The sequence below is a fragment of the Equus przewalskii genome, chromosome 15 (genome assembly GCF_037783145.1).
Source record: "Equus przewalskii isolate Varuska chromosome 15, EquPr2, whole genome shotgun sequence".
Classification (NCBI taxonomy): Eukaryota; Metazoa; Chordata; class Mammalia; order Perissodactyla; family Equidae; genus Equus; species Equus przewalskii.
This window is the reverse complement of record NC_091845.1, coordinates 84,820,239-84,830,189: the sequence shown is the minus strand read 5'-3', so window position 1 is coordinate 84,830,189 and position 9,951 is coordinate 84,820,239. Positions and strand designations below refer to the sequence as shown.

Sequence of the window (9,951 nt, the reverse complement as noted above, 5' to 3'; positions counted from 1 at the left end):
TCAGGGCCAAAATGAAATTAATCCATTGCCATTGGTTGATATGTCTTATGATATGATAGGTGGCGTCAAAGCCTTAACAGCCAAGAGTACACGAGGAAGCCAAAAACCTTTATTGTTCATTGCAGCAAAGAGAAATACACACCACCGGAAACCAAGGGAAGTCTTAATAAGAGGGTGTTAGAAAGAATACTGTAGTGTCTGGGCTTTGATTGGATGACTTGGGAAAGGTTGGGGGTGGCAATGGAAAATTTGGTCATACTTTTTAAATAAAGTCTCATTATGAATAAATATCAGTCATTCTGGATCATTTAGCCCAGGTATTGCAGTTATGAAATACATCAGATATGAGTTCGAGAAACAGTGAATGGGAAGTTCTCAATAAATGTTTGCCCAGAATTCCTCATATCCAATAGCTCGAATATAGCACATGATGAAAATTTTTTTTCCTAATTTAGGGATGCAGTGAAAGTCGGAAAACATTTCACAACTGTTAATTTCAGCTCACTTAAACTTTAAGTGACTAAAACAAATCTTAGGACAAAAGGAACTTCAAAATCTTAAACCGTTTTCAGTAATCACATTGATAATGATACTATTTTGTTTGTATTATTATTCTAAGACTGCTGCATATAAATGTTTGATAAAGCAAATGAGTGATTATATTGGTGTCAATGGGAAGGGAACTTCTGGAATGGGAGAAAGGAAATAGATTTAAGTTAATTTGTTAAAAAAATACATCATGAGAAAGTGGAGATAATTTCAGGGTACAAGAATTTTTTTAATTAAAAAAATGTATTGCAAATTCTTTGCAATAATGAATTAAAGGAGAAATATCATGTGATTATTTCACTAGAATTTGATAAAATTCAACTCATTAGTTATAAAGTTTCTCAGGAAACCTAGAAGGAAATTTCTTTAACCTGATAAAAAGTACAAAAAGTGCAAACATTGTACTTAATTTGAAACATTAGAACCTCAGGAAATTCCTACTTTAGTCAGATACTGGTCACATATACCCACGCTCACTGCTCCTATTCAGCATTGTGCTGAATTGTACAATTATGCACTGTATCTAGCAAATTTAGTAAGACAAGAAAAAGAATTAAAACATGTAAGGACTGTAAAGAAAGAAACAAAACTGCCATTGTTTGCAAGCAATATGATTATGTACAAAGAAAACCAAAAAGAATCTACTGACAAACTTTGAGTACAGCAAGGTTGCTGGATACAAGCTAAATTTACAAAACCAGTACAGGCATACCTTGTTTTATTGTGCTTCACGGATATTGCATTTTTTATAAATTAAAAGTTTGTGGCAGCCCTGTGTCAAGCAAGTCTTATTGGTGCAATTTTTCCAACTTCATTTGCTCACATTGTGTTTTTGTGTCACATTTTGTAATTCTTACAATATTTTAAACTTTTTTTCATTATTCTATTTGTTATGGTGATCTGTGATCAGCGATCTTTGATGTTACTATTGTAATTGTTTTGAGGTGCCACAAACTGTGCCCACATAGGATGATGAACTCAAATGATAAATATTGTGTATGTTCTGACTGCTCCACCAACCAGCCATTCCTCAGACCTCCCTATGCCCTAAGACACAACAATATTGAAATTGGGCCAGCTAGTAACCCTGTAATAGTGTCTAAGAGTTCAAGTAAAGAAAAGAGTTGCACATCTCTCACTTTCAATCAAAAGCTAGAAATGATTAAGCTTCGTGAGGAAGGCATGCTGAAAGCTGAGATAGACTGAAAGCTCGGCCTCTTGTGCCAAACAGTTTGCCAAGTTCTGAACACAAAGGAAAAGTTCTTGAAGGAAATTAAAGGTGCTACTCCAGTGAACGCACAAATGATAAGAAAGCAAACCTTATTACTTGATATGGAGAAAGTTTTAGTGGTCTGGATAGAAGATCAAATCAGCCACAATATTCCCTTAAGCCAAAGTCTAATCCAGAGCAAGGCTCTAACTCTCCTCAATTCTATGAAGGCTGAGAGAGGGCAGGAAGCTGCAGAAGAAAAGTTCAAAGCCAGCACAGGTTGGTTCATGAGGTTTAAGGAAAGAAGCCTCTCCATAACATGAAAGTGCAGGGTGACACAGCAAGTGCTGATGTCGTAGCTGCAGCAAGTTGTCCAGAAGATCTAGCTAAGATCATTCATGAAGGCGGCTACACTAAACAACAGATTTTCAATGTAGACAAAACAGCATTATATTGGAAGATGGCATCTAGGACTTTCATAGCTAGACAGAAGTCAATGCCTGGCTCCAAAGCCTCAAAGGACAGACTGACTCTCTCTCTTTTTTTTTTGTGAGGAAGATTGGCCCTGAGCTAACATCTGTTGCCAATCCTCCTCTTTTTTTTTCTTCCTCCCCAAAGCCCCAATACAGTTATATATCCTAGTTGCAGGTCTTTCTAATTCTTCTATGTGGGATGCCGCCACGGCATGGCCTGATGAGCAGTGCATAGATCCGCACCCAGAATCCAAACTGGCGAAGCCTCAGCTGGCGAAGCAGTGTGCACAAACTTAACCACTTGGCCACAGGGCTGGCCCCCGACTCTCTTGTTAGGGGCTAATGCAGCTGGTGACTTTAAGTTGAAGCCAATGCTCATTTACCATTCTGAAAATCCTGGGGCCCTGAAGAATTAGGCTAAATCTGTTCTGCCTGTGCTCCACGAATGCAACAACAAAACCTGGATGACAGCACATCTGTTTACAACATGACTTACTGAATATTTTAAGCACACTGTTGAGACCTACTCCTCAGAAAAAAAGATTTCTTTCAAAATGCTACTGCTCATTGACAATGCGCCTGGTCACCCAAGATCTCTGATGGAGGTGCACAATCAGATTAAGGTTGTTTTTGTGCTTGCTGACACAGCATCCATTCTGCAGCCCAAGGAGTGATTTTGACTTTCAAGTCTTATTACATATTTAAGAAATACATTTTGTAAAGCTGTGGCTGCCATGGATAGTGATTCCTCTGATGGATTTGGGCAAAGTAAGCTGAAAACTGCCTGGAAAGGATTCACCATTCTAGATGCCAGTAAGAACATTCATGATTCCTGGGAAGAGGTCAAAATATCAACATTAACAGGAGTTCAGAAGAAGTTGATTCCAGCCCTCCTGGGTGCTTTGAGGGGTTCAAGACTTCAGTGGAGGGAGTATCTGCAGATGTGGTGGAAACAGCAAGACAACTAGAAGTAGAAGTGGAGCCTGAAGACGTGAGCGAGTTGTTGTAATCTCATGATGAAACTTGAACGGATGACAAGCTGCTTCTTAGGGATGAGCAAAGAAATTGGTTTCTTGAGATGGAGTCTACTCCTGGTGAAAACTGTTGAAATGACAACAAAGGATTTAGAATGTTACATAAACCTAGTTGACAAAGCAGCAGCAGGGTTTGAGAGGATTGACTCCAGTTTTGAAAGTTCTACTGGGGGTAACATGCTATCAAACAGCATCGCACGCCACCGAGAAAATGCTCATGAAAGGAGGAGTTGATCAGTGTGGCAAACTTCATTGTTGTCTTATTTTAAGAAGCTGCCACAGTCACCCCCACCTTCAGCAAGCACCACCCTGATCTGTCAGCAGCCAGAACATCCAGGCAAGCCCCTCCACCGGCAGAAGGATTAGGACCCACTGGAGGCTCAGAGGATGGTTAGCATTTTTTACAATAAGTATTTTTTAATTAGGGCATGTAAATGTTTTTTTAGACATAATGCTATTGCACACTTAATAGCCTGTGCATAGTGTAAACATCAGTTTTATATGCACCAGGAAACCAAAAAATTCGTATGACTCACTTTATTGAGATTATTTGCTTTATTGCAGTGGTCTGGAACCAAAGCTGCAATATCTCTGAGGTATTATCCTTTATCGACAATTAGAAAATGCAATGTTAGGACAGGTATCTCTCAACAATATTTCCTAGACTAAATCTAAAATGAAATGTGCAGAACTTCTACAAAGAAGAAGAAAAACCTTTCCGCTCACTCTTCAAGGCCAATTCACTGTTTCCTCAGTGACGTCCACCCTCAGCCCTCCCCGTGCTGCGCCCCTGAGGACTCAGCACCGACCCCCCACTTAGCCGTCATTTGTCATCGTCATTGGTTATACTACCTCAGTCTCTTCTGCTCTTAGCTGAGCTTGGCAAGGGCTGGGACTGTCATTCCTCCTCGTAGCCAGGTGACCATGGAGTTCTTGCAATAACAATGAGAAGGCAATGAGGACAAATAATACCAGCTGCTACTTATGGAGTGCCTGCTGTGTATAAGCTGCTGCCAAGGGCTTTACCTACGTTATTTTATTTATTTATTCATTACTGACACAGAGTAAATAATATTTGAATGGATGCATCTCATGGATGGTTAACATTTTAAACAATGAGGAAACATAAGGAAGGGCCAGGAAGGCGGTCACTGCATGAGTGCTGTGCGGGAGCGCTGGTTCCTCCAGGGTGAGAATGGGAAACCAGGCTGGGGATGCAGTGGGGCAGATTGTGGAAGGCCTTGAAAGCCAGGCTAAGCTGGTTGAATTTTTTTCCTACAGAAAATGGGAGCCATTGAAGATTGGTGGCGTTATCAAAGCACTGTCTTAGGAAAACTGATGTCGTAACTGTGTGCGTTCAGACTGCAGTTAGGAGAGTCTACAGGTCGGGAGTCGAGCATCACCGGGAGCCAGTCACCACAGAACCGTCGTCGTAAACCACCTGGCACAGTGTGCGGCCGCGGCACAAGGGATAATTAGGCCTGGTGGGTCCTTCAAGAAAGGCTTCTTTTATTGTTGTTGCTGTTTTGGTTTGTTTTTTGTTTTCATGAGGAAAATTGTCACTGAGTTAAGATCTGTGCCAACCCTTCCTCTATTTTATGTGGGACACCACCGCCACAGCACGGCTGGATGAGTGGTGCTTGGTCTGTGTCCAGAACCTGCAACCTACAGGGGTTGAACCTGCAACCCCTGGGCTGCTGAAGCAGAGCAAACTTAACCACTATGCACTGGGCCGGCCCCAGAGGAAAGGCTTCTTGAAGACGATCACTGTAAGGCAAGAAAATATTTCAAGTGGGACCAACAAGATGTGCAAAAGTAGGCAAGTGAAGAATCTCATCAAGCCTAGGAGGTTTCCACTGCTGGGGCTCAGACGTGTGGGGTGTGGCTGGCAGGTAGACAGACGTGCGTCTGGGTAGGTGTGGGGGGACATGGAATGAATCCCTCCGGGAATTAATGCATTTTAAGAGAAGGGGACAAGCAGTAAGAGCCCAGGCAGCAACAGAGCATAGGCCTCTCGGGGAAAGATGATTCCAACCCCAGCATAGTGACTGGCACTCAGATTGCATCCCCATCCAGCCCAAACACACTCAAAAAAGTGACAAGTCTAAAAGTCCAAAAATGTGGCACAACATTGGAACCCCAGAAGCACAGCTTTCAACAACCCTCCTCCGACAAAAGAGTATGATGCAAAGGGAAGAGAGACATCCTCCATCTTATCCAGACACACAAGCTGTGCAAAATGAAGGCTCTAGCATATTAGGGTTGTGATAGGCCAAACGCGCCCGGATTTTGAGAGAGACCCCCATGAAAATACTCTGTAAGATGCTATATCATATTTCAAACTCTGCATGATCTATAATGGAGGATACATGTCATTATACATTTGTCCAAACCCATAGAATGCACAACATAAGGAGTGAGCCCTGGAGTGAACTATGGACTTTGGGGAATAATGATGTGTCAAGGTAGGTTTGTCAATAGTAACAAACATACCACTCTGGTGGGGACGTCAATAACGGGGGAGGCTGTGCATGTGTGGGGGCAGGGGGTATATGGGAATTCTCTATACCTTCCCCTCAATTTTGCTAAAAATTTGCTAAAAATGAACCTAAAACTCCTCTAGAAACATCCCCCTTCCTCAGCGGCTCCCAAGCCGCATACCGCATCAGTCTTGCTAGGCTCAGCCGCTGCTTCTTCCTCCTCCAGGGAGCAGGGGGAGGTCCGGAAACAAAGTAAAGAGTCCTCTTCTAGATCAGAGGGAGCTGGAATTCCAGTCACTTCTAGGCAGGGTTGTCCTCATGGATGTGCAACTGTGCAATTGCACAGGGCCCAGCGCTTAGAAGGGTTCTGCACTGGGTTTAATGCTTTGCTGTCACAGTCTTGAAATTCTTAATTTTTGAACAAGAAACTCCATCTTTTTATTTTGCACTGGGCTCCACTGCTTTATTTCCAAGGCTGATGACTTCTCTACCATCGTCAACACCACCAAACTCTAAACTAAATTCCTTGAGAAAGTCTGTCATTGCCAATGTTTAAAATGCCAATGTCTGCTTGAGTTTTGTGGTCCACATGTATCATTTCAATCAGTAAGTGTGAATGGACTGTCTCCGTTATACGATTGGGGGTTTGGGGGAGGAGGCACAAGCCAGAGACTTCAGGTTCCTTAAGTGAGTGCCAGTTGTCGCTGCTGGGAAGAAGAGGGGGAGAGGACGCAAAAACAAAACAGGCTGGGCGTAGCAACAGCTTCTCTCCAGTGATGTCACAATTCCAGGATTTGACCTGTTCACCTTCAGCTGAACACTGACAAATAAACAACACTGAGCCTAGAAGGAGTTTTGCCCAGTTGTGTGAATACAAGAAGCTCTGCTTCGCCAGGTCTTTTAAAACTTTAAAAATACAGCTGAGTTTTCTTTAAAAAGGAACTTAAGCCCTAAGAAAGGCGTGGAGGTATTCCCAAGTCACATGGTGCCTGGTTTGCAACCGTCCTGGGTTCCAGAGTACCTATTTCCTCTTCCAAGAGTGCTCACCACCCCCCATCCCCCCAGCTCGGACAAGAAACTGAGATGGCCTCCTGGGTGTGACCACTCTGACCCAACTCCAATGTCTCTTTCCTTCGCTTCTCCCTTGATTTCTCTTTCTTTGTCCATCTCAGGTACACCTTTTTCTCTTTAGTGCCTTTTTCTCTTTTCCTCTTGCTTCAGTTTTTTGCTTAGAGATCTTAGGAAAATCTCTCTTCTTTCTTTCCCTCTGTTCATTTCATTTGTAAACACTGAATGACCTCAATCATGGTTAAGTTTAAGAATAGTGAAAACTTATTATCAAGGAAAAGAGAAAATAAGTTTATATGTATGCAGTAAAGAACCTGCATCTAAAGCACACAAAAATGACCAAAAGCATCCATAGGAATCTCCTAAAAATGATTTTCTTCTACTTTTTCCTTCATTTAAATCTTTTTTAAAAAAAGTTAGCATTCAAACTTTCAAAAAGAATTCTCATTTTATTTTCTTATTCTGGCATTAATTTTTAAAAATTAATTTTTAAACTTTTTTGTTAATGACTCTATACCCGGTTCTTCCATTTAAGGTTTTCCTGAGCTCACCTCAGCACCAGTAACCACTTATATTATTACCTCTATGGGAAAACGCCTTCCACTCTGCAAACAGTTGACCTACAAACAAACTCTTGGGACAGACTCCTTTGCAGCCACAGGAGCTTACTGACAGAACTGCGGGAAGAGCAGGAAGGAGTCTGATGGCAAGGGGCTAAAGATGATGGCTTCAAGGAGTCGGGCAGTGAAAGAAGAGTGAGCAGCAACCCAGGCTATTAAACTGACAACTTTTAAGTGAGTGAACATATTTTCCAGATATGTTCTAAAGTGTCTAATTTCTTATTAATTTCCCCGTACTCTGATCTTTGGAACCCTCTAGTGGCCATATCAGGACGTGTGTTCTGGGTGAGACGAATAAAATGATTTTCATTTTCAAATTCACTTAAAATATAAAGATATTATATATATATCATAAAATATAAAGAGCCTTTAGAAGTGTGCTTTTCTGGGGCCGGCCCCGTGGCGGAGTGGTTCAGTTTGCACTCCCCGCTTGTGGCAGCCCAGGGTTTGGATCCCAGGCACGGACATGGCACCACTCGTCAAGCCATGCTGAGGCGGTATCCCACGTGCCACAACTAGAAGGACCCACCACTAAAATATACAACTATGTACCCGGGAGCTTTGGGGAGGAAAAAAAAAAAAAAGCAGGAAGAAGTGTGCTTTTCTGACTTCTAATTTAAGATAGCAAAATAAGCACATGCATTTGCCTCTCTCTTTTCTCCGGATCTCAGAGAAATGACAGAAGAGCGGTAAAGCAATACATCCATGACAACGTTGCAAAGAAGACAGTGGTCTAGAAACTGTAAAAACTCTAGAAAACAGAAAGTACAAGGAACCGTACTGTCTTACTATCATTCCCACAGCATACCAGGAAAAGGAGAAGCGAAGACAGGAGTTGGTGAAGCCGAGGGAGGCTCCAGGAAGCCGGTGGAGCAGAGAGGGAGGGCGGGGCTAGAAGCGGCACACGGAGCAGCTAATTCCAAGGGTAGGCAGCGGGCCGTCAGGAGAAGCCCTGTGTGAACAGGTCCGCACAGCCGCAGGGCGTGCCTGACCCTGACCTTGTGGACTCCACAGAGCTGAGCTGTCCCTGTGGAGTCGTGACCTTATTGTCACTAACCCCTGACATGATGGATGGCTACAGTGTCAGCAGGACTGTGGCTGTTGAAGGATTGAGTCTTAGGCAGACAGCTGAAGAGCCAAGAATAGAGTGCTCACCCTACAATTTACTTTTGGAAAACTCAACACCTTACTTTTTTCACATGTTTCACAGACTTTCTGATACAAAATTTCTTTTGGAACTTATGCATATTAATTTTTACTTGGCAGGGGTGTAAACTCAGGCAGTATTCAATTTAGTTTAAAAAAGTGGTATAACAGTTGGTCTAAAGCAGGTTGGTGGCCTATGAACTCCTTTCATTAATTTTTTGAGCAATAAATGTTTAAATAGTTCGATCTACATCAAGATCAATCTGGCCTATTGCCTTATTCCTTGAAAAAAAAAAAAGTTTAGGTGTTAGGATGCCGATCTGCAGAGTCATTCACCAGGTTTACTTCAGTAACTTGACCATACTTCCACTAAATACAAACGGTCTCAGAGTGAGAGCCCTACCAAAAACGAAAAGAGACTGAGCAAAAAAAATACCCGCAAAACAGGTGAGGTTGGTGAGGGAAAAAACAACAAAAGGAGCATTGAAGTGTTTTAATATGGTGTGGCCCAGCAATTCCACTTCTAGGAATTTATAAAGTGGAGAATTCAAGAAGCAAAATAACTATTATGAGGATATCCATGTTATTTTCTGTTCTTCTAGAGTGGCAGTTAGGAAGCTTTTTCTGTGAGGGGCCAGAGAATAAACGTTTTAGACTCTGTGATCCCCGTGGTTTGTTGCAACTACTTAATTCTGAAATTGTAGCACGAAAGCAGCTTTGGCTGTATTCCAATAAAACTTTAAGGACACAGAAATCTGAATTTCATATAATTTTCATGTCACCAAATAATCTTTTGATTTTTCAACCATTTAAAAGTGTAAAACCTACTCTGTGCTGTGCAGGATTTAGCCCAAGGGCTCTAGTCTGTTGAGCCCTGGTTTACAGCATCGGGTTTTTTTCCAGGCTACATGGTATTCCATTCTATTATTAAAATTTCCACGATTATGAACATCATGAGGATTAGCATTTTTTGTGTACGGTTTTACCCCCATCCCTACTCACTTCCTTAGGATGAAGTTCCAGAGGTGAGCTCCTGGGTCAAGAGGACGTGCCGAGGTCTGACACCGCGGCCCTCTGAGCTGTGTTGCCTCCCTCTGACTTTGGTCTCCCTGTCTTTTCTCCACCTCCTGCACTCTTATTCGGTTGTCTTCCTGTTCCGGGTCTTCTGACTCACCTCTCTTAGGCTCCCTTTTCACATCCAAGGCCAGTGGACTTGTCACTGGCCCAGCTGCTCAGCTAAAGGTGAGAAAGGCTGTGAAGCTGACAGGGTTGCTGTTCCTACTTTCACAGAGTTTACAGTGAAAGCTGAGTTACTCTACCCAAACATGTGTGTGAGGCCAGGAGAATAAAAACGTTATGGTGACACACAAA

The 9,951-nt window shown here is 42.4% G+C and overlaps 1 long non-coding RNA gene across 2 annotated transcripts; it reads right to left on the bottom strand.

Annotated features, from left to right (window-relative positions):
• Nucleotides 1-89: 89 nt before the first annotated feature.
• Nucleotides 90-9,721, bottom strand: LOC139076026 (uncharacterized). 2 transcript variants are annotated; one of them, XR_011527244.1, is made up of 2 exons: nt 9,583-9,721; nt 90-3,333 (listed from the first exon to the last, which is right to left on the bottom strand). It is a non-coding gene; the product is annotated as an uncharacterized lncRNA (long non-coding RNA). The 2 variants fall into 2 exon arrangements; XR_011527243.1 differs by lacking the exon at nt 9,583-9,721 and adding an exon at nt 8,243-8,437.
• Nucleotides 9,722-9,951: the final 230 nt, after the last annotated feature.